Below are 24,007 nucleotides of genomic sequence, written 5' to 3'. Positions count from 1 at the left end.
ACTGAAAGGAATGGAACAAGCAATTGGTTTTTGTATGTAAACACTCATTGCTCACGGTCCCCTACTCCCAATCCATCAGCAGCAAGGAGGAAGCCTATTTCCCTTTTAAAAATAAGAGTCCATTACATTCTATACTTTTCTTTTCTCACATGATGTTTCACTTAATCAAATATCACTTGATCTGAGTGATCTGACCCTGGTCTTGTTCTCCCCGGGCGGGGAGGGGGCTGGTTTATATAAATGGAGGTAGCAGCAGTGGTGTTGGAAGCTGTGACAATGGTTTTGTTCTTCTGGACACCACAGGGGGCAGAGCCAATCCAAGCTGAGAACAAGTCAAAGAATAATTATTTGGCACTTCATGAAGACATGGCATTGTCCAAGTCTCTGCAGAGATATGGTTTAACAAGTAATAGGTATATATATATACAAAATGGTAATATGAGGCAGACCGTATTATGCTGTAAGAGAGGTACAAATACTGCTGACAGGGATAATAGAGATTAATTCTGAAGCTGGGGGTGGCAGAAAGGAGTACAAATCAGAGAAGACTGAATGGTCAAAGGAGAAGACGGAATGTGTGGGGAGGATTCTCTGCCTCATTGATTTGGATAAATCCAGAGACAGTGCTGGCTTTACATGTAGGCCAAGGGTCCGTGAACTCAAATGCTAAGGAGGCCAGGCAGTCATCATAAATGCGTGAATCCAGCCAAGTACAAAGCAATCGGGAGTGGTGGAACTTGTCACAAACTGAGGGCCATGCCCCACTGAAAGGCTTTCAATTTCATATTAAAAAATTCAAAGTCAGGTAATTCAAGTCATTGTCTACACATCTTTTCTGTCATCCAAAGGCTCCCCTATGCCTCTAAGTTCAGACTCAACTATCTTCTTCACACCAGAGAGAGACCCACACTTTCCTTCACAGACACAATCATGTCTGCATAACTAACAGAATCTTTTAGAGCTGACTCTCCCAGAACTGTGACATAGAGTAGGCTTCAAAAGCAAATACACTTTTCTACTGGGATGATGGGATTCTTTAAAAGTCAGTTTAATTAGCTTCTGCAGGGCATTCTATCACCTGTGGGCCACAAACCCAGCAGTGGAAGAACTGGTAGAGCTGGCTGAGTCTCTCAGCGTTCCTGGGTGCTCCTGGAATTCCAGGGCTATCCCCAGACAGAGGGAAAAGAGGAGCACTGCTTCAGCCAGGCAGCTGTTTCAAAGATCCTGAGTAAGATCTTTTCTGAAGAGAGAGTGACTTCTGAACATTGTTATGATGGCAGGTGAGGAAACTCCATTGTACTTCTTTAAAGAAGGACTTGGGTGTGATGCCCTGCCTCTGCTTTCCTTACAATCATCCTTCTAGGAAAAACTCTTCTGTTTCTCCTTTATTCACTACACTCACACTCAGAACACTTCATTTCTGGTCACCAAATATGTGGGTGTTTTTCCCACACTAAACAGTTCTACAATTCTTAGCAGAGACTGACTGCGTGTCCACAAGTTTAACTCAACTCTGACACTATCTTCCTGGAGAGAGCGTCAGATCCCACAGGTTAACAGCTCAGTCCCACAAGACTGCCCCTACTTTACATGCCAACCGCAAGTACAGGTTGTCACCTGTACTTCTGACCGAACGGTTATAAGTCAGGGCTCCTATGACCCCCTCCTCTGGTTTGATCACTTGCTAGAATGGGTCACAGAACTCAGGGGAACATTTACTGATTTAAGAACACAAGTCAGGAACAACAGGATAGGAGACATGCATGGGACAAGGTATGGGAAAAGGAGCGTGGAGCTTCTATGCTCTCTCCAGGTGTGCAACCCCTTCCAGCACCTCCACATATTCACCAACCTGGAAGCTCATCAAATCTCCTTGTTCAAGAGTTTTTATAAAGTTCAATCTCCAGCCCTCTAATCCCTTGGTCTTTCTGTGACCAGCTCCATCCCGAGGCTGTCAAGGGGCCCCACCCTAAGTCACCTCATTTGCATAAACTCAGGTGTGCTGAAAGGGCTTGTATGAATAACCAAAGACACTCCCATCACTTAGGAAATTCCGAGGGTCTTAGGAACTCTGCACCAGGAACCAGAGACAAAAACCAGATATATTTCTTATCATGCCACAGTTCTACTCCGAGCTTTTCCCCTTGGCATGCTAGGATTTAGTCACCCCCCACCCCACTCCATTCCATTCCAGTAAATACACTGCCTCACATGTAACTGCTCCTTAAGAATAACTTATTGAAACACAGTAAAATCACATTAGTTCTGATTAAATTAGCAGCTGAATTTTCCAGAAATGAAGAAAGACAATCCTAGGATTGAATGTGCTCTACAAGTACCAAATAGGATTAAAGAGAAAATAATAAATCCATACATAGCAAAACTATAGAACAGAAAAGGGGAAAAAAAACTTAACAAAAAAATTAAATTAGAATCTAATCCCTGTGAAAAATAGCTAAATTCTCTCCTTTAATCCTTTCAATAATAAGCAAACCCATCAATGTATTTCATAAATTTATTTATTTATTTAGGGCTGCATTGTGTCTTCTTTGCTGTGCACAGTCTTTCTTTAGTTGCAGTAAGTGGGGGCTACTTGTCGTTATGGTGCACGGGCTTCTCATTGTGGTGGCTTCTCCCATTGAGGAGCGCAAGCTCTAGGTGCGCGGGCCTCAGTAGTTGTACCTCGCGGGCTCTAGAGCGCAGGCTCAGTAGTTGTGGCGCACGGGCTTAGTTGCTCCGCGGCATGTGGGATAATTCAGGACTTCCCTGGTGGCGCAGTGGTTAAGAAACCGCCTGCCAAGGCAGGGAACACGGGTTCCACCCCTGGTCCGGGAAGATCCCACATGCCACAGAGCAACTAAGCCCGTGCGCCACAACTACTGAGCCTGCGCTCTAAAGCCCGCGAGCCACTACTACTGAGGCCGCGTGCCACAACTACTGAGGCCCGTGTGCCCTAGAGCCCATGTGCTGCAACTACTGAAGCCTGCGCGCCTAGAGCCTGTGCTCTGCAACAAGAGAAGCTACCGCAATGAGAAGCCCACATGCCGCAACAAAGAGTAGCCCCCGCTTACCTCAACTAGAGAAAGCCCGCGTGCAGCAACGAAGACCCAACGAGGCCAAAATGCAGGCAAACAGGAGTACTGGACTATTTTCGTATTCTCCACCCATTTTCTTTTTACTAGTAAGGATTTTAGACATTTGTAAATAGACTTTCTTCTTGTTCCTTCCTTTGATTTAACTCAGTGATTCTCAAACTCCAGTGTGCAGGGGAATATTTTGTACAGGGTTGGATCCAACCACCAACCAATATACAAAGGGGATTGAGTAAATGAGATCCTCAACTGATAGCCAGTTAGATATAGCCCCCACTTCCCCTCCTGTGTGTGCACGTGTGCGCGCGCACACACACACACACACACGGCTAGAAGCTTACTCTGGGGAACTCAATTGTATTTGCTTTCTATATGTTTTACACTTTTCATTTCACACAGGTAGTTAGGCTTGTTATTTCTTGCTTAAGGCAAGGAAGGAGACAGCCTGCTTTTGAAAGGATGAGGAAAGAAAAAAGCTGCTATCCTTGGCTGAGACAGGAACACAGCTTGTGGCTCCTGCGAGTAGGGTGTTTCTCCCTGTAACTGTGCCCTGTGGAGGAGAAAGCTATGTGTGCACCAAGGTAGGCTAGACCCCAGCTGCAGGTCTGCTCACTTTGCCAGAGATTCGCACCCCATACTTGGCCTGGAAGCAGCAGAGGTGGAACCTGAGTGGGCCACAGAGAGAGTGCTAACCAGTGTAGACAGATGACAAAATACTGGAGGAGTCTTCCCAATACCTCTACACCATACAAAACCCTGCACTCTGTTAGACCCACACTTCTGTAGAAACCTTGTGTGTGAAGCCTGGGAGCAGCCCAAGCATGGCTGCATTAAAATTCCTGCTAGCCTGGTGGGCTGGTTACTCAGAATGTAAGGAAATCATGTTTCTTGAACACATGAATTTATAGACGGAGATTTACACCTATTTTGAATATCTGTTGAATACCTTGCTGATGGGAAGGATTCCCTGACAGCTGCTAGGGATCCATCTCTGCCAGCTTGGGATGGCTATGCACCATGGGCTGAGCTATGGAGGGAGGAAAGGTGCAGGAAAGTCAGCAGGAGGAGATGAACTACACCAGTTTCTCAGTCTTTCTGAGGCCTTGTTGTGGATCAATTAGCCAGTGCCCTAATCAAACTCTGGCAATATTTTGGGAGGAAAAAATAAAAATGCACATATTCAAAAACAAACCAACAAACAACTTCACTCTAGCAAATCATTTTACTAGGCTCAAGATAAGTTCCTGCCTGCAAAGCTCTCAAATGCCAGAAACTGTGGGCTGGGCTGCCGCCTACTTCCCATCCCAATCATGCTGCTTGGGGTTCAACTTGAATGGCTAATAACTGGTCACCTCACCTTCTTGTCAAAGCCAAAAGATTATACTTAATGCACAACTTAAGCCGTCCCCTGGACTTCACTTGTTTGGACTGGCAATCATGTTTTCTGTTCCCTTCCCCACTTACCTTAAGTTTTAGTAATTGCCCTCTGGGCTCAAAAGAGCGTCCCGCTAGGCCATTGAAATGTTGAAAAGACTCCTGACAAGGGGAAATGTTTATCTGCGCTTAGAGAGAAAGGACTGGGACAAATATGTGCGGCTTTGGTATATGACAGGATGCTGGTTTCTTGTGAGCAATTTCTTAACTTTCAGTTTAATAATAACTATAATCAACTTGGTACGTTAACAGTTGGTTAGAAGTGTTGTTAGTCAGTAACTAGAAACTTTAAATATGGTAGATAAGTCATAATGGTGATCTTTTGCTCAATGTAAACATAATGCCCAGTGTTCCTTTAGGTTTTGCAAAATGCAGGAAGACTTTCTCAGTCTATCTTTGGGGAACAAGGAAGATAAAGGCCTTTCACTAGCTCTTCACCAATCCTCCCTGCTGTGGATTCTCAGCAGATGAACTTGCTCAGCTCTGCACAAACCTTTCAAGGATGCGTCTGGATGATCTACTACCAACAGGTCTTCTTCCAGCAGATGGGAGGCTCAACTGTGTGCATTTGGGGGCCAACTCAAAACCCTGATTCCAATAAGATGTAGATGGAGTCATCAAGTCATCAAAGAGGAACCAGGAATGCTTTATCAGGAAAAATAAAAGTCTCTGAACTCAAATAGACCGAATATTAAACCTCACCCTCCAGCTGCTAAATACCAAAGAGATAATCAGGTGACTTAAAAGACAAATATACATCTAAGCCCAGTCTGTAGGGTAAAGATTACAATACCTTTGGGACCTATCAAGTTCTTTTCTGCTTTGGGTCTAATGTCCCTGTCTAGCCAATTTTTATTAATGCATAATATCTCATTGTAAATATGATTTTCTTTTTCAAAAAAGCTTTCCTGACATGATCTCCATATTATTTAAGGCCCCAGTTACATGGTCACCAACTTTAAGCACCCTGTCCTACTTCTTCACAACACATAAGACGAACAAAATGAAATCACTTTCTGTATAATCTGTCTCCACTGCTGGAATATAAGCTCCATGGAGGTAAGGGATGTTGATCCTGTTTACTGTGACATTCCAAACTCCTGGTACATAGCCTAACTCATAGCAGATGTTCAGTGAATAGCTGTTGAGTGAATGGATGGTTGATCTGTCTCCCAAGGTTGGTGGGAGGACTGAGGTAATGCTTTTAACCAAGTCTGCACACAGAACCAGTCAAATAATTGATTGTAGCTTTATTCCTCCCTTCTTCTCTATTTCACTGGCATTTGACAGATGTATTCATTTTCCTGCTTTCTTATACAAACTCTGGATTGTTCATGTCCTAGTGAAATGTCATGATTTTAGAGCTGGGGTGTAGGAGGATCATGATGTCAGAGATAACATAGCTGCAATCAGAAGAGCAGTCATTAATTGTCAGGGTCACATAATTAATTTGGTGGCATGTTCAGCACATGGTCTAGATCTTCTGCTTCTTGGTTGTAGCCCAGCCTGCTCATTGCACTCAGTGTATCCTGTATTTTTACTTTCTTTCTTAATCTTCAACCTTTTCTCAAAGGTTACTTGAGTGGCTAACCTGACAGGGGTCTGGCCTGGCTGAGACTTTTCACGAGAAAAAAGATTTTCCTACCATTGAGCATACAATTTACTGCAAGTAAAATAATCTAAAAACTTTGCTCTAAACCTGAAAAAAAAAAGTGGAATTAATTTGCCATATATAGGGCACTTGTAGTGAAAAAAGAAATATGTTTTTATGGGATTTTTCCTAAATCCAAAGAGAAGTTTGGTGTTTTCTTCTTTTGTTGTATGATTCATCAGAATTCAAACCATAACACTTTCAAATTAATTCACTGCATGATTCAATGCTGTAAGTGATCAAAATTGTGGATTTTCTTTGTTCTAATGCCCTTAACATTTGGCAATTTATGGGTTATTATGAAGATGCAGAAGTTGACTGTGAAGATTAGATTATTTTAACCAGTTAGATGACTGAGTAGCAGAAAGTTGTTGAGGGTATTTACCAAATTTAGATCAAGGACTTCTAGGAATTAATGAGTATCCTGAAGAAACCAGTCTTTAGTCCCCAAAGAGAAGCTGGGCTTATTTTCCACTGTGACCTGGCCTGAATTTAATGGAATCAGTAATTCTAAAGCAGTACAGAACTGAGAAAAGGAAATCACACTTTCAGAAGCAATTCATTCATTTTGATGCTATGAATCACGCTTTAAGCTTCTTTGCTTGCTTTTGATGCTTAAACATGGAAGGCTCCTGAATAATCAAGTATCTGTCATATCAGTGTCTCTCAGTTTCTAAAGCTACTTGTGCTCAACTTTTGGGCTATGTTTGCATTTGCATGGCTCTGTGACAATACATTCTACTTCACTGACACTGAGACCCATCACCAACAATATAAACCTAGTGTCAGAATTGCAATGGTCAATGACTGAATGTACCCACAGTTCTCAAGAAGATTGAACTGGCTGAAAAATAGTATTTCACCAATCAAGGATTGACTAGCCCTAGGCCAAAAACTGTATGTTTTTATGTGAAGACATTTGGCTAAGTATTCTTTTTGAGTCACTTTAAAATTATTCATAAAATTCACTAAAAGTAACTTTTATCATATGAATATAAAATAATCATAAAAATTAGGAAAATATAGAAAAGCACATGGAAAAATATACACCATCTTAGCACACAGACAGGTACAGTTAATTTTTTTGCAAATATTCCCTATTTTTCCTATGCTTCTATAAATATATATGTGAGAATTTTTTATATTCTTATAAACTGTATTTTTTTTTTTTTTTTTTTTTTTTGCGGTACGCGGGCCTCTCACTGCTGTGGCCTCTCCCTTTGCGGAGCACAGGCTCCGGATGCACAGGCTCAGCGGCCGTGGCTCACGGGCCCAGCCGCTCCGCGGCATGCAGGATCCCCCCGGATGGGGGCACGAACCTGCGTCCCCTGCATCGGCAGGCGGACTCTCAACCACTGCGCCACCAGGGAAGCCCTAAACTTGTATTTTAAACTTCATATTTTAACACTAACAATGATAGTGATGATTGTTGTTACTATGTGCCAGGCACCAGGCTAATCACTTCATGGGAACTATCTCATTTAATCTTCACAGTAACCCTCTCATTTACATGTGAGGAAACAGACACTTAATGAGGTTTGGTAACTGCCTAAAGTCACAGAGCTAGTAATTGGTGGAGCTAGAACTTGAAATGATGTTTCATTCCAGAACCTGTTATCTTACATTATACTATACTGCTTTCCTTTTCAAGACATTAAATATTCTTCTATCATATTTTTTTAGGACTATTTTTTAGAGCAGTTTAAGGTTCAGAGAAGAACTGAGGGAAAAGTACAGATATTTCCCATACACCTCCTGCAGCCACACATGCATAGCCTCCCCAGTTATCATCATCCCCCACCAAGACTGTTACACTTGATGAACCTACACTGACACATCACAATCACTCATAGCCCATAGTTTACCTTAGAGTTCACTCTTATACATTCTATACGTTTGGACAAGTGTATAATGACATATCCATCATTATGATATGCAGAGAATTTTCACTGCCCTCTGTCCTCTGCCTATTTATCCCTCCCCACTCTCCTTTCTATCACATTTCAATGGGTAATACTGTATCATATTATGATGAACCTATTATCATCATTAATTTATGATATTTCCAGTTTTCCAGTAGTATAAATGACACTGTGGTAAGGATCTTTTTTGATAAATGTTTGATAAATCTTTGGTTAGGCTCCCCAAGATGCTGATCTGGAAATAAGGAACTGAGCATCAGTAGCTTATTTGGGAGTGATCCAGGAAACATCAGTAAGGGAAGTGAGAAAGGGAAGGGAAGAAAGTCAATAGAGGGTGTGTTAATGAGCAACTATTCATGGGCAACCGAGCGCTCAATTCCACTGTGACCTTTGGGAGTCTGTATTGAACTCATCTCATAGTTGTCCCCACTGAAGTGAGGAATCCTTAACTTCTGTCCATCATTGGCTGAGGACTGCTCCCAGAGGTGTTAACTCCTTGGAACTTCCAGACAGTCTCATGTGTGACCTGGCATGCTTCCTTACCCAGAAAAGATCCCAGGCAGAGAGTTGCCAGTGTTGGTGGTTGGAAACCAGGTTGCACGCACAGAGGGATATGGATGGGCACTGGCAACATTTGCTAGCATATATCCATGATGATTTCCTTCTGGATAAACATAGGATAAATAAAATTCTATGATATGATAAATTTTGATTGCCAGATTGGCCTACAGAAGTGTTGTACCAATTTATACACACCTTCTGTGCTGCAACCAACATTGCAGTCAAGTTGTTAGTATAGAAGTTACCCTATTTGCACGTTCTTGATCAGTGTTGCAGTTAAAGTTTTTTTTTTCATTTATTTATTGGTATAATTAGTATTTCTTTTCGTGTGTGTGCATCGCCCTTCATTTACTTTGACCATCTTTCTGTTGCAGTGCTCAAGTTTTAAAATTCACTATTTTCTTATGTGTTGCTGATTTTATCTGGTTTCTTCTTTGCCTTTTAAGTTTTATAATTCATTAATATAGAAAAGTTTTAAATTTTTATATACTTTTATCTGTAGGTTGATTTTCTTAATGGACTCAGATTTTTCATGCAGAAATACATGTTTTACTTTAAAAACTTTTCTATTAATATATCTGGTATTGATTTTGACTTATAGTTTGAGGTAGGGATCAAATAGATAATGTATTTTTCCCATGATGATTTGAAATGCCAGATTTAGTCAATTTTCATGTAACATCAATTTACTAAAAACAAAGATTAATGGATTTCTAGATTGATTGATTTGTATTTTCTAATTTTGACTGGTGTCCATGTTTATAAAACTTATTAAATTAACATATACATAAATTTAAATAATTAAGTTTAATTTACTTATTAATGGTAATGATAGTCACAATACTAATTTTACAAATTCAGATTGCCTATATTCATATTAATTTCTGATCACAGGCTTACTTTTGCAGTATCTTGCCTACCCACTGTATACTCCCATTGTCTATGGACATACAGTAATGCTCATGATTTGTCTCTAGCTTCTTGCATTCTTTGGCATTCCAACCTACAAGTCGCACTCTTAACATCAACCAGAGAGAAACATTACTTTATCTTGAATTTTTATTGTAAACATAACTTGAACATGATTTTTAAATTACCTTGTCTCTGCACGAAGCAACACTCTCTTCAGCGGGATACATTATTTGGTTATAAAGTAAAATTCTAGAAATTGGTACATGTTGAATCAGCCTCCAGGGACTCCTTATGTTTCCACAAATGCAATATCAGTAGCATAAGAACAGAAATTGCCTGTAAGTGTTCAAGCTTCAACAATATGTCTTTTCTGATTTTATAGTTACATGGGGGAAGTGAGCCAGAGCTGGGGTGCACAGCATTACAAATGGCCTGTTACTTAAATACTAGGTTTCCTGATTCAACTTGTGCCTGTCATATATTACATTTACCATTTTCCAAGTTGTGCCCCTCCAAACTGAGTCCATACGGCCTTATCTCACTGTATTAAAATGTTAAGGGGTTGTTTTATTATGAGAACTTGAGAAAAGTTATTAGTCTAAGAGAAGAAACTTCAAAATGTCTCCTGTCATTTCTACGTGAAAAGAACAGACCTTCTCCAGAAAGCATTCCTATACCTTTCTGTTGTATGTTGAATTGTGCCCCCAACCCCCAAATTTATATGCTGAAATCCTAACACCCAGTACCTCAGAATGTGACCTTATTTGGAGATAGGGTAAATAAGGTAATTATATTATAGGGTAATTATAGGTAATTATAATATATTTAATATAATTAAATATATTATATTATAGAGGTAATCATGTTAAAATGAAGTCATAAGAATGGGTCCTAATCCAATATGACGGGTATCCTTATAAAGAGGGGAAATTCAGACACAGAGACAGACATGCATAGACTAGGAAGATGATATGAAGAGACACAGAGAGAAGATGGCCATCTATAAGGCCAAAGAATGCCTGAGGCCACCACAGTCTAGGAGAGATGCCTGAAATGGATCCTACCCTAGCGTTTTCAGAGAGAACATGCCCCTGCTAACTCCTTGATCTTAGACCTTTGACCTCCAGAACTGTGAGACAATAAATTTCTGTTGTTTAAGCCACCAAGTTTGTGGTACTTTGTTACAGCAGCCCTAGGAAACTAATGCATTTTCCCTTCCTTTTTCACTTCTTTGTACTCTTAAAGTATTCTTCCTATACTCTTCTCTAGAAGAGATTTATCACATTTTATGGAGTTTTAAACTTTTCTGATTGGTTTTGAATAGGTAGTACATGCATATGGGAAAAGAATTCTTAGCGTATAGAACAGCATAAAACAGACTTAGAATGGACACTGCATGCTCCTCAGCTGGTTCCCTACAGCGCCCCACCTCCCATTCCCTCCAAGTGCCCTTCCAAGAGGCATCTACCATTATGTGTAGTTTATATTCTAAGTTTCATGATCATCCCTCGTTCAGTTCCCCATTTCCTCTCATTGACCACAGGCCCCTTGGGGGAAGGAATATTGCTTCCTTCTGTGTAATCTCAGCTCTAAATAAATCTGAGTTTAATGAACTAGTTCACTGGTTAAGTTCAGGCAGGCTGATGCATGAAATTCAAGTTGGTTCAAGGCTCTGATTGCTGTTAATATCCAAACAGTCCTGTTATTTAGCCATTTACACTTTTAGGGTGAAGCAGGATCTGAGTGAAGATTTTGCTTGGGAGGCAGAGTTGGGAGATAGTAAGAAACCTGGGTGATGCTGGGGAGAGTGAAAATAGAAAGAATTTCACTAAAGAAGAAGTGAAAAGTCTGTTGGTCTGACTTCTCTTTTGCTATTCTTAATGGTTCCCAGTAATTGACTTTGAATAGGAGTAACCTAGCTCCTATTTGTTAATCTGAGAGGTAGTCTAACATCCTGGTTAAGAGCTTGAATTTGGGGGCTAGACTGCCTATCTGTAGTACTAGTTCTGCCACTTGTTAATCGTGTGACACTGAACAAGTGATTTAATCTCTCTGTAACCAAGTTCCTCATCCAGAAAATGAAGAAAACAATAGTATCTCTTTTTTATAGTTGTTACAAAGATTAAACGGGCTAAAGCTCTTAGAACCATGCCAGGCAAATAGTAAGGGCTGTGTTAATTTATTAAGTCACCCATAAGTTGTCCCACTGTGGCTTTGTTAGTGTTTCAGTTAGGATGCTTTCAAAATGCAATAGCAGAGGGCTTCCCTGGTGGCACAGTGGTTAAGAAACCGCCTGCCAATGCAGGAGACACGGGTTCGAGTCCTGGTCCAGGAAGATCCCACACGCTGCGGAGCAACTAAGCCTGTGCGCCACAACTACTGAGCCTGTGCTCTAGAGCCTGCAAGCCACAACTACTGAAGCCCGCGTGCCTAGAGCCCGTGCTCCACAACAAGAGAAGCCACTGCAATGAGAAGCCTGCACACAACAACGAATAGTAGCCCCCGCTCGCCGCAACTAGAGAAAGCCCGCGCACAGCAACGAAGACCCAATGCAGCCAAAAATAAATAAATAAAAATTTAAAAATTCAATAGCAGAAACCAAACAAAAAGGAACTTAAACAATACAGACATTTATCATCTCCTGTAACAGGAAGTTCTGAAGGAGGTTTTTAAGGTTGGTAGTTCAACGGCTTGTTGATAGCACCAAGAGTCAAGCTTCTTCCTATCTTTGGAACGCCAGTGCTTAAGGGATAGGCATCCTTAGCATGTTGGCTTTTGTCCTCAGCCTTGTATCCTCAGGCTCTATCACTGTTCCAGGAATCACACACTGACATGACAATATTGAGAGACAGAGTCAGAAAAGGGAGCTCCCCTCCCCCACTACATGTCCCTTTTCAAGAACAAGCAAAGAGCTTTCCCAGAAGTTGCCAGAAGTCTTCTCATGTCTCATTGGCCAGAATTATGTCACATGTCCATGCTTAACCAATCATTAGGGTGTGGAATGAGAATCCCATGATCATGGGCTGGAGGCTACTTTCCTTGAAGGATATGACTACTCGGACACAAAAATCAGGGTATTCTTGCCTGGAAAAAAGGCATTCGGTTGACAATAAATGTCTCCATCGCAGTTAGTTTGCCTTTCAATATCTGGATGGAATTGCTCAAATGTCAGTTTGTTTATTTATTTATTCCCCTAAACTATTTTGTTTTGCCTTAATGTGTTTCTACAGCCTTAGTTAATTTGGCATGAAAAGTCATGCTATTTGCCATTTTCTCTCTCTCTCTCTGTGTGTGTGTGTGTGTGTGTGTGTGTGTGTGTGTTTGTCTGTGTCTGTGTGGTGTAACAGAGAGGGATTTTGAGGGAGAGAGGGAGGGAGGGAGGGAGCGACAGAGACAGGGAGAGAGGGAGAGAGAATTCAACTTCTTGATGGCAGCCTTTTTTTGAGAAAAATATTTATTTATTCATTTTGGCTGCGCTGGGTCTTAGTTGTGGCAAGCGGGATCTTTAGCTGCGGCATGTGGACTTCTTAGTTGCAGCATGCATGCAGGATCTATTTCCCCAACTAGGGATAGAACCCCGGGCCCCCTGCATTGGGAGCACAGAGTCTTAGCCACTGGACCACCAGGGAAGTCCCGTTGGTGGCAGTCTTTATTTGGCTATCCTACAGGAATCTCAGACAATTTCAAAACTGAACATATTTCCCCTAAATTGACATAACCATCAAGGAAGAGGAGGAATCAGCCCTGCCCCATGGAGATCACAGTGCAATAGCACCAGTTTACCCATTAACTATTTCCATTCCAACCCTCCTTATCTGCTTTCTCAACCTCAAGTAATCAGTGTCCCTTTGGACAATGCATGTCAGTCTACATCCTGGTAAGAACACACTTCAGCATAGTCAGAGCTCCACGGCTGGCCCTCTGCCCTTCATAGAGCCCTCACAGCCCCTCTGGCAAGATGTGGCCTTGCTCTGGACCATGATCAGCTCCATTCTCCTCTCTCAGCCATGAAGGCAAAAAGTTTGTCACATCTCTTAACTCTTCAAAATGGACAAGTGGTCAATCAAAGGGGCCAGAGGCTTTGCTATTGGGATGACTCAAATCCAATAATAAGAAATTTTAAAATGCCTATAATTGTCATTTTTCACTAATTCAGACTGCCCTACAATGAACTGATAATAAAGAAAACCACCCCTACCTCATACAACCTTAAAAAGCAAATTATACAAAACTAGAGAGAGATGAGAAGACTCAGAGTAGAAGGGAGGGAACTTGCACTCTCCTCTCAAGCCCACCAAGCTTAGGCCAGATTCCTGGCATGGGGCCCCATCTAGGAAATGCCCCAAGTTGTTCACTTGCACACGTGGGAGTCACATTTCCTCCCAGTGAGTTCACTGGCCCCGAGGGCACCATGGCAGGATGAAACCTTGCATCTAGAAGGAGCTGGCCTTCCTGTGACAGGCCCAGTTAAGCCACCAGCTGTGATCAATTATCCAAAAGGCCAGTCAGGTGCAGGCAGCTAGGTAGTGTGGGGGCTGGACTGGAATCTTCCAGAAAGCTAGCAGACTCTTAGCTGCCTAAAACTTCAATTCAATTTGTATTTATGGAGCCTCTCTTAAAACTCAGATGGGTCTTATAGAAGCTTCTGCGTCTGAGGGATATTAGCACAGTATAAGGAGGTAGCCAAGATCAGGGACTGCCCTCTGAGAAGTTGTGCAGAGGCACATTGAAGAACCTTTAGTTTACCTGTCCCACACCTATTTTCTGTGGGGTAGGGGGTAGAAAGAGTCTCTATGCCCTACAGACCAGTGTCTATTGTGTGTTTTCACTCAGGAGAAAAATCTTCTCTTAGGAAAGAACTTCAAATTCCTCTGCCTTGACGAGTCACTGACTGGTAACATATTTTAATTATTTTTATACAAATATCTCTAGGGAGGTATAACCTTGAGTTATTCAGTGGTTTTCAAACTCTGTTCCTCAGAACCATCTAAGTTCCATAGAGTTTCCACAAAGCCTGATTTAAGAGGAAGGTATGCCACAACTGGCTTCTGTATAGTATTACCTTCAATGTATTACAAAAAAGTTTGTTTTTTAAAATTCTAAGCTAAAGAATTGAAAGCTTAATTTGGGGTATGGCCAAAAATTGGAGAGATATTTTGGAGTGATGAGAAACGTTCTCAAAGCTCTGCAAGTTTCTTTGAGAAACTTTCTTGAAGCTCTCAAATCACTGGTCGCTCAGTGCATAAGGCCCCAACTAAGGTCATAGTTCTGGTTAGATCTAGAGAAACATATTGTTCTGACACCTGAGGTCAAAGAAGCCATTAAGATCAACTAAGATCTTGTGCTAGGGAGCCTAAATACACACTTCTCTAGTTCCTCCTCCACCTAAGCTCTGGAGAAAAGCTAGAATGCAGAAGTCAGATAGTCAAGGAAGTAAAATCAGATGTCAAACTGTGCTAAGAGCTTGATGGGAATTATTCCTATAATTGAATCACCCTTGTTCTAGGTCATGAATGCTGTCTCTTAGCCCAGTCTGGATTTCAGGAAGCAGAGAAATACCATGCACTTCTTCCTTCTGTTAGGGCATCTGTACATTGGAACACATTCACCTTTCCTGTCCTGCCTTGAAGATATTAGTGGACAATGTCCATCATTCATTACTGAAAAGTGAAGATAGTTGTCTATTAAAATCCAATTTAACATATTATGATTACTTTTGTCACCAGGAAGCATATAGGCAGTGAAAAATTCACCATCTTGCTATTAAGTTTATTCGCTGCCCTGGTTACCACGCTCCATGAGGGGCAGAAAGAGGAGCAAGACTCAGTCCTTGTACCCAAGTGGCTCACAGTCTAGTGGAAGAGAAAACACCTAATGTAATTCTAAGAAAACTGCAACTGGGTACATAAGGTGGTAAGAGCTAAATAATAAATGAAAGCCTGAGATAGGTTTTTAAGATGAGGCAGTAGAGAAAAGGGGACTGTATTAAGAAAAAAGAACATTAAGCAAAATAAATGAAAAGAGACTCACGTCTTATAAATATTCTGGTGAAATTTCAGAGTTCCAAGGCTAAAACAAAGATCCCCAAATTTTCCAGAGCAAAAATAGAAAGGCAACTAGAAAGTCCAGGAAAAAAATAAATGCTATAAGAAAGTAAGAGTAGCAAGATTTTGTGCCACTGTATGATGGAAGCTTTCTCCTTTAGGTATGTGAAATTTTATCTTTTTTCTGTATAGGTCCAGTCACATTCTTGGGACTATGGTGAATAATTTTTATACAATCATGATATTGTTAGGATATTTTATTGCTGCAGCAGTCAGAATGAGCTAGGTTATACTGCAAATGACCTCAAGTCTCAGATGCTTCCAACAATAAAATAAAGAAAGAAAATTACTTCTTGCTAACATTAAATGTCTGTCATAGATCAGCTGAGGCTCAGATGTATGTTATCTTCATTTTGGAACCCGGACTTTGTTTGGAACATTATCAATTTCATGGCAGACAAAAAAGAGACATGTGATCCATGTCTCTTAACACTATGCTTAGGAATGACATTCATCACTTTCACCCACATTTAACTGGCCAAAGCCACTCTTGAGTTCAACACAAGGGGTGTGTATAATCTTCCCACAGGGAGAAGCACCACAGGATGGAAACCAAAATACTTGGTAACCACAAACTCTCACAGGCCACATTACTGGTATTCCACTATTAAGTACAGTATCCTCCTTTTCCCATATGCTGAACACACTCACCCCTTCTCTAAGAGAGACAACTAGAAGTCCCAAACAGTAACTCAGTCTTCACCTTTACTTCTAAGGTAAAGGCCAGTATCTCCTGATGCAGACAGTCTCTGTATCAGGTCTGGATATAGCTCCTTTTGATCCAAGGCTGTAGGAACAAAGGAGAACCTATCTGCCCCTCACATACCCAATATGCAGTGATGGAACAGGGAAAGGGAAACCATAATAAACACTCTTATTTGGAAAAGTGAAAAATGGGAGACATACAGATGTCACCAGTTTCTACATATTCTAAAATCCCCTTGGACAGCTGTTGTCTGGGAGAAGGATGTATTTCTTGATTAGTCCTTGAATCGACTCCCTGGGAATAGCTCCTAGACATTTTCCTCCCTAATCCTTGTACCTATTTTGGGGGAAGACTTTCTTTTCCACTATTCTCTTTGACTGCATTTCAAGAAAGAACTGCAGAACATGATCTTCTGGAGGCTGAAAACTTTCTCCCCCTTCTTCCAGCTCAAGCAGGAAGGATGAGGGAAAGGCAAGGGTTCTTTTAAGTCTTGTACAATATCTTTCAATGTAGGCTAGTGGTTCTCTTGGTGGTACAATGCTTTCAACTTTTAGCTTCTTATCTATTTCCTATCCTGTTTTGAAATACGCCTCTATAGACATATTTAATTGCTAGTACCTTGTATCTATCAGATTTCCCTAGGAGACCCAGGCCTTAATCTCTTCCCCTTGAGCCTTTTGGTCTGTTTCAAAGGATTTACTGGATGCCATCTTAATAGGTTAAAAAGTTTCAGTAAATGACATGCAACAACCCCTTGATTTGGTCCTTGACACAAAGCTAAGTTTTAGTAGGACTTTGTTGTTCAAAGATATTCTTTGTCAGTGTTTTACTTAGTGGAAATGAGAATCAGTTGTGTTTTCCAAACCATAAAAATTCCCCAAGTTTCTGGATGCTATCTTTTTTCTCTGTTTCCAAAATGACCAATTATTTTTATTTTTATTTATTTATTTATTTTTGCGGTACGCGGGCCTCTCACTGCTGTGGCCTCTCCCATTGCGGAGCACAGGCTCTGGACGTGCAGGCTCAGCGGCCATGGCTCACGGGCCCAGCCGCTCCATGGCATGTGGGATCTTCCCGGACCGGGGCACGAACCCGTGTCCCCTGCATCGGCAGGCGGACTCTCAACCACTGCGCCACCACGGAAGCCCGACCAATTCTTTTTGAGCTCATTTCTTTCCTGTCAGATGCATACAAAAGCAGCCAACTGAAGCTGCTAACATGCTGGTTGCCCATGTCTTCTCCTAAAACTACAAATTTATTAAGGAGATGGACCATTATCGTTCCACCTCCAATAACAATATCCTTGCTTTCCACTAATGAGCCCTGGAGTCAGTGAAACTTACTTTTGCTGTTGTTGTTGTTACAACAGCACCTAGTGTCCATTAAGAATAGTCAGGATGGGCTAACTTATGCCAAGGTAACAAATGGCTCCAAAATTCATGGCTTCCAACAACAAAAGTCTATTTCTTACTTTCATTACATGTCTATTGTGGGGGTGACCACAGCTCTACTTTATGTCACTTTCATTCTAGGCCCAATGCTGATGGGGCAGCTGCTAGTTGAACATTTATGATTTCATGGGAGAGGGAAAAGAGGCAGTGATCCATGTGTTAGCACTTAAAACTTTTGTCTGGAAATGGCACATATCATTTCTACCCACACTGGTCAAAGCAAGTAATATGACTGCTTTTGACTTCAACAGGCAGGGATATATATTCATCTCACAGGAAGGAAAATCAGAATATTTAATAATCAGTAATATAACTTACCACAATTACTCTTAATTTTAGAGTCAACAAGTAGACAAAGCTCAGAAGATAAATAAAGTTAAACGCTATAAAATGGAAGCGCCAAGATGAATGGATAAAGAGGATGTGTATATATATACAATGGAATATTACTCAGCCATTAAAAAGAATGACATAATGCCATTTGCAGCAACATGGATGGACCTAGAGATTATCATACTAAGCGAAGTAAGTCAGAGAGAGAAAGAAATACCATATGATATCACTTATATGTGGAATCTAAAGTACAACACAAATGAACATACCTACAAAACAAAAACAGACTCACAAATATAGAGAACAGACTTGTGGTTGCCAAGGGGTAAGAGGCGTGGGGGAGGGAAGGATTGGGAGTTTGGGATTAGCAGATGCAAACTAGTATATATAGGGTAGATAAACAACAAGGTCTTATTGTACAGCACAGGGAACTAATATATTCAATATCCTGTGATAACCCATAATGGAAAAGAATATACACATGTATAACTGTCGCTTTGCTGTACAGCTGAAATTAAACACAACACTGTAAATCAACTATACTCTAATAAAATTTCTAAAAAATGGAAGTGCTGAAAACCTTAACCACATGAAAAGAACACAGTTGGCAAAAGTGAGGTCAAAGTGTGTGTAATCTACCTCTTAACCAGAAGTCCTGCCACATATCCCTGGCTCAGCAGACTTTATTTATCCTGCACTCATGGTGATTATATAATTTATCATCTGAATTGGTACACCCTTGAGAGTGAAAGTTGGTACTATTAATAATCACATCAAAAAAACAGGTTAAAAACAGACACTGTCCTGTGCAAACCAGGATGTGATTCCCTACCTGAGCCACCTGCTCAGCTTAAGGTCCCAATTACAGACTTTGCTGGAACAGTATGAATTCTCAGTTGTAGAAAAACAAGCTCTATGTGTCAGTTGTAGGTTTGCAGCACACAAGTGAGGAGTTGACAGTACAATGTTTTGCCAAGATACAGGGTTGAATATGCTTTTTTGACTATTGTTGCTGGCACCTAGATACCACTGCCAGCTATTCTACTTTTCTTTTGGTTTTTATGACTAGGAATTAGCAACTGTGGAAGAATAAACTTCAAATGGTGTGCTTTTGGATGAGGACTTGTATCAAGAGAATCACATGTCTATTTTGTTATAGAAGCTTTCACTTGCTCAACAAATATTTATTAAGAATGTTTTACATGACACTTGGGCTATGATGGGGACCTTACTTATAAGCAGTGTGTTCAGACCCCGGATGCACGAGCTCCAGGTAAATTTTACGTGTCAGTGACTTTTCTCCCTGACTATATTTTAGACTTGGGGGCACAGCCCATCCCTCATTCTTTATATTTCTCACAGAACCTGGCACAGTGAGTGGAAGAAACTTAAGAATATTTGTTCCTATGAGGTAGGATCATATTCGATTTCGTTTGGGACTTTGCAGGTACTTGATCATTGTTAAATGAGTGGATATTTATTGTGTAATTGATTTCTTCAGTTCTTTTTTCTTGGTAAAACAATATCCAGTTCCCCACCCAAAGAGAAATACTCAAATGCTTGAGGAAGTCCAGTTTAGTTTGTTTCAGAAGTACTTTTATCTGAAAAGTTGGAGCTAAACTGAATTCCTCTCATGGAGCAACACTATCTTGCTCTTCTCAAAATCAGTGACCTTATAATGGAGGCCAAGGGGAAAGTGTTTTTTTCTCTATGACATATTTAGTACAGCCTTATTAGAAATGAAGTACATTATGGAATTTTCTTTCAGTCTTCTGAGATGCTGGTCAGGAACCCATCATGACTGAGTTGTGCAGTATTTATGAAATTGTCAACTCAAGGATCACATCTGCTCATTTTTTTTTTTCACTCTGAAATTACTTCACTTAACAGAGGGGGTGAATTTGGCTGTTCTGTCATGGATTCAAATGGGCTGCACCTCATTAGTGTTGCCAGCATTTATTTAATAAAATCAAATCAGAATAGCATTTAATTTAGTTTTAATAGGATAGTTAATGTATGTTAACTAAATATCAATTGATTATTAAAGTGAAGACTGCTGAGGTGTAACAAATATGTGAGATATAAATCTTGTTGCTATGCCATTAACTCAGAATTACATAAGCAATAAGTGTCTAATTACAGTCAGTAGTGATGAGTTTTAAGTATTTATCGAGATTCAGTAAGATCAATGTTATAGACTTGTGGTAAAGGCCACAGCTGAATTAACTCCTTCATTCCTATTTTCATCAGTCTCTGCCATCTTTTATTTTATCGAGTGCTGAACTGGAGGAGTGGTGGTGAAGGGAGGGAGGTGATCCAAGCACAGAACATTAGATCATTCCAGACTGGTCAATAACAAGAATACAAGGATGACCATTTTCTGATGGGCTGGGATTCCAGAACTTTGAGTAATGGAATCATTGATTTCTAAGGTTCTTTTTTTTTTTAAATTAATTAATTTTTAGCTGTGTTGGGTCTTCGTTGCTGCATGCGGGCTTTCTCTAGTTGCGGCGAGCGGGGGCTACTCTTTGTTGCAGTGTGCGGGCTTCTCATTGTGGTGGCTTCTCTTGTTGCGGAGCACGGGCTCTAGGCATGCATGCTTCAGTAGTTGTGGCTCGCAGGCTCTAGAGCACAGGCTCAGTAGCTGTGGCACACAGCTTAGTTGCTCCGTGGCATGTGGGATCCTCCCAGACCAGGGCTCTAACCCGTGTCCCCTGCATTGGCAGGCGGATTCTTAACCACTGTGTCACCAGAGAAGTCCTAAGGTTCTCTTCTTGAAGATAAGTTTGGAGATTCAGCATGATATGGCAATATAGTCAGACCACTGGAGTAACATAAGGTGAAAAATGAGCCCAGAATCAATCCCATCTTAGGGGAAGAACAGAAGATCACTCACACATTGTGAGTCTAGGAGTCATTACTATTGCAAAAATATCTATCCTACTTCTCCTTCACATTGAAAATCATTATGCAGTTATTCCTTTGGGTTCAAGGTAGTATTACTTATTTGACTCCTAGATTATACAGGATGGCCAAAAAGTCTGGAAATATAGGTAATGACACAAGATAAATGATAAATGGATAATTGTTATAAAAAGACAGAATATGTTCAATGACATTACATAATGTGCTCACTGTGTTGTCCCTTGTTAAAGAGCCGTATCTCAATGCATTGTGCAAAACTGCAAGAAACACAATTTATTAATTCAGCATTTCTATCTCTGTACATGCATATGTGTGATATATTGCCTTATTTGTGTCTCTGATTTGCACTGAAAAAACCTGTTTCCTTATTGTGCCCCAGAAGAAGTAACCAACTGGGTTCAATCTGTAAAAAAGTACTTTATCTGTGTCACTAGATTTTATGGTCACTCTGCATTTTAAGCTAGTAATATACAGCTTTCCAACACTGTGTGGAAAACTAATCAAATGATTTACTTGGCCATAATGTCATGGAGAGACATTGGCTTTAGAATGAGACACACCTGAATTTAAGGTCTGTGTTATGTTCCTAGTCATATAAGCTTCTGCAAATTACTTAACCTCTCTGGTATAATAATATTGACCCCCTAGTGTTATTGGCGGGACTGAATGCAATGTATAAAAAGTGCTCAGCATAAAGTTTCCTACATTGTCTAAGATAGATGTTACTCTCCTTTATTCTTCTTTTCTCTCTCCTACCCCTTTCCCTACTTCCCATCCTATTTCACTGCTTTTAATGCACTAACATTATCTCCACTTCTTTCTTTTAGAGGGGAGTACAGAATGTTAATTTTCACATGGGTGTAGGGCTTAGTGCTATAGAAGCCAGAGGCGGGAAGTGGAGGAAAGGCACAGAATCATAGAATGAAGGGGACAGAATACTGGGAACATAATTGCTGCTTACATTTCTACCCTGGGCCAATCTTGGCCTAGCTCAGCCTCCCAAGGGACTCCAGCTTTGGAGGTTGCAGGCAACAGGTTGCTCTGTTGACAGAGGTTAAGTATATCTCAGAGCAGCTGCTTTCTCTACTGGACTCCCCGGGGGGCACAGCCACTGCCTGCAATTGTGCATTCCTGGGCTAGGCAGCATTGAGAAGGAGACATCAGAACCTGCAATGGGGGGTAAGCATTGGTCTCTGGGCTTATAGAGTTGTTCGTGCATCATTAATTTATTCATTCATTCAGTTATCAATCTGCAACATTCCCTTGAAGCTTCCCTTGTTTCGGGACCTCTGCTAATCTCTGTGGGTAGAGAGGTGATACAGAGAGGCTCTCTTTGTACTTAGGAAACCTGTGCCTGTAACAATATTTTCCAAAGGAAAGAAATCATTCAAATTCTCACCTGCAAAGTCGAACTTGGTGAATAAGAAATTTGACTTTCTCCTAGAAAATTTAGTATCAGAAACTATGGGCATATATTTGACCCACTCCCCTTTTGTTTATTTCTCTCCTTGTTAGTGAGACTTGGGTATAGGAATCCAATGATGGAAGAAGGTCTAATTATCCAGGCTCTTTTCTTTTGCCTAGTTTCGTGGTCTCCTCTGCTAGTTATAATCTCCACCAAAAGTTGAGCAAGAGAAGAATAATTAATTAGGTAAATTTCAATTTATTCCTTCTGTCAACAAGCAACTATTTTCTAAGTCTGCTACTATGGACTCAGTGTTCTTCTAAGTTCTATAGGGAATATAAAGAGACAGGAAATATTCCCTGCCTTCATGCGGTTTTCTCAGTCTAGAATGAATTTCTCAGAAAGAAACAAAATTCACTTGTATGAAAAGATAGAAACCAATTGTGTACTAAGCTTTGTGGTTCTAACTAATATGAGACCAGAGATTTTTTTTTTTTCAGAGTTCAAGGCAAATGTTTAATGAATCATATTCAAACACAAGCTACTAAAGAAGCACAGTGCACTAGGTTCTTCAGGTAAAATACTGAAGGAAGGAAAAGAAGGAAGAAATAACTAAGTTCAAGGAATATCACGTTCTTTTTTTTTTCCAAATTAACCATCGAAACAAATCTCTGAGACAGGCATTATCCCCATTTAATCTATGTAAAAACAAAGACACAGAAAGGAGGTAGTCATATTTCTCAATCGCTCTGTAATCACATAACAACTGAATACTGAAGCGTGAATCTGACTCTGAGACCAATTGGTTTCAGAGCTTTCTCCCATACAGCATAAAGGGACACCAAATGGGGCCTGTACCAGGTCTTGACAGATGGTAGTGTCTGCCTCAGTGTGCAGGAGGAGGGCAAACATTTCAAGAAGCACTAGCCATTTGGAAGACAGTGAGGAGGCTGATGAGACCAACATGGACTGGGGATAACGGAAGAAAATATTTTATTTAAAATTAGCTGTATTCTCTGGCACTTTTTCAGGAGAATCATTGATCTTCTTTATATAGTATACTTTTGTATGGGATACATAAATACATTTCTTTTTTTAAAAACATTTTTTAATTTAATTTTATTTTTTATACAGCAGGTTCTTATTAGTCATCCATTTTATACACATCAGTGTATACATGTCAATCCCAATCACCCAATTCATCACACCCCCAGCCCCACCCCCCACCGCTTTCCCCCCTTGGTGTCCATACGTTTGTTCTTTACATCTGTGTCTCAATTTCTGCCCTGCAAACAGGTTCATCTGTACCATTTTTCTAGGTTCCACATATATGCGTTAATATACGACATCTGTTTTTCTCTTTCTAACTTACTTCACTCTGTATGATGGTCTCTAGATCCATCCACATCTCAACAAATGACTCAATTTCGTTCCTTTTCATGGCTGAGTAATATTGCATTGTATATATGTACCACATCTTCTTTATCCATTCGTCTGTCTATGTGCATTTA

This window comes from Pseudorca crassidens, chromosome 16 (assembly GCF_039906515.1).
Source record: "Pseudorca crassidens isolate mPseCra1 chromosome 16, mPseCra1.hap1, whole genome shotgun sequence".
NCBI lineage: Eukaryota > Metazoa > Chordata > Mammalia > Artiodactyla > Delphinidae > Pseudorca > Pseudorca crassidens.
The sequence above is the reverse complement of the archived record's forward strand: the minus strand, read 5'-3'. Positions refer to the sequence as shown.